Consider the following 2,051-nt stretch of genomic DNA (forward strand, 5'->3'; position numbering starts at 1 on the left):
AATGCATGAATTATTTTTTTAAGCCAAAAGAGGCATGATTGTGTTTCAGCTCCCATGGTAGCTTTTGTTATTATTCAAAATTAAAATGACCACTTCTTCCCAACCAGAGACCTGAGTCTTAGGTAATTAGACCTCTTCTCTACTTTTTGGTGTGTGACCTACTTATCAGCACCAAAAAAAAAAAACAACTTCTAAAAATAAACTAAATTCGTATAATTTTTAGCTTTATACAAGTAAAAGCTTTAAATATAAGTTTTCTAAGCATTTTCCAATAGAATCAAGTACATTTTTTGTTTACAATGTGCTTTTCCAAACAGAATCGTTTTTGAGATCTTGAGATTTTTAAACACTGTTTTCAAGTCAGTGAACTTGGAATGCAGTTGCATAAACTATAGCACTTCAAGCTCTTTGGAAGTAGATTCTCACATTGAAAGCAAATTGATTTAGTATTATTTCAGTGCCTCTTGCTAAGATTATTACATAATTCTTGTCATCTAATTTTTTTTTTTTTTTTTTGCGGTCTAGAATTACTCTGGAGAGTTACTTCATTATGATCTATTTCCATTGCTAAAATGCCCTCCTTTAAATCTTATCCTGGTGTTCTATTATTTCTAGGATATCCTCCTAAGAGCTATAGAAATTTAGTGATGATGTCTGATGGCCTTAATTTTCTGTAGAGGAAATTTCAGAGAGGGGTTCTTGGTATTCCTGTGGGTGAGAATTAGAAAGCTTTTAGGGACTCAGGACAGTGGTGGCTTCAGGTGACTGTTAGTCTGTGTATAACAGGTGGCACAGAGAAACCTCACTCTCTCATCATCAGTTCTGGTTGAGATGGGGACACTCAAGTATAATCAGAGCAATAGGTACTAAACAACTGGCAGGGCTTTCTACAGGTGCTTGGGGAGGTTCTCCAGTTTACTTCCATACATTCTTAATGAGGTTTTACCTCTCCTGGGCGTTTGTGTTTAAGCATCATTTCCCATACATATTACTCCATCTTGTCAGGATAGCTTTCCAGTTTCTTGCTTTAGAGGTTTCAAGACATTTTTGTCCCAGAACCCATTAAGGGAAAACTCTGTTGTGCTTGTTTTCCCTCCTCTTACTGCTTATCTCCTGCCTGTTTTCTCAAGCCTGTCATTCCAAACTCTCCTGGGATATAAAAAAACACCATTTCCAGGGACTTCCCTGGCAGTCCAGTGGGTGAGGTTCCAAGTGATCCCACATGCTGCCAGGCTGAAGAAACAAAAAAACCCCAACCCCTTTTCCAGACTCGTTCACCAGCAAGCTTCCTATTAAGTTCTATAAAGAGGTACTAGGAGGAAAGGGAAAAGGGGACATTTCTTTGCTGTTCCTCTCAGTGTTGGCAGTTGATCCCAAGCTTCCAAATGCCTTCAACTCCTCTAGAACCCTTTCAGAGCCCCAGCAGTAGCTGGGAGGTATGTCTCAAAAATCTGAACACCAAGTCTGCAGGATCCACTCTCCCACACATCCTGAGCACCTACATTCTAGTAACCAGAATCCTTCCCATGTGTTTCCCAGCTTTGAGGGTGGTAGCCACTTCTCACAGTGATCATTTTTGGGTTATCTGTGTTCCCTTTTGTTCCAACACCTGTCTAACCATTTTTCTATACTGCATACTCTGTTCAAATACCTATTACAGTTTTCTTTTTCAGTGAACTGTGATCAATAAACCCAGTATAACCTACATCTGTCTAGTATAAACTGACCAGAGTGGGATTCTAATCCTGCAGTAAAAAACAGACACCTAAACCTTTTATGGGTTTTAAGAGATGAAGAGGAATGACACAAATGATGGATAAACTCAATTTATGATCCCCAACTGAGTGAAAACCTGGATTGAACTAGTTTCACAGACAGAGCCTAGGTGCAGCAGCCTGGGACCACAAAAGCCAAGTTGAAGAGAAATGTAAAGTGAAATGTAAAGTAAGAGAAGGAAGGGTCCTCTCAGTTGAATTCAGGGTCCATGTTGCTCCCAGTCCTGCCACAAGGCAACTTACATTGAAGGGTTAAAAAAAAAAAAAAAGACAAAA

The sequence above is a fragment of the Bos taurus genome, chromosome 1, assembly GCF_002263795.3.
Source record: "Bos taurus isolate L1 Dominette 01449 registration number 42190680 breed Hereford chromosome 1, ARS-UCD2.0, whole genome shotgun sequence".
NCBI lineage: Eukaryota > Metazoa > Chordata > Mammalia > Artiodactyla > Bovidae > Bos > Bos taurus.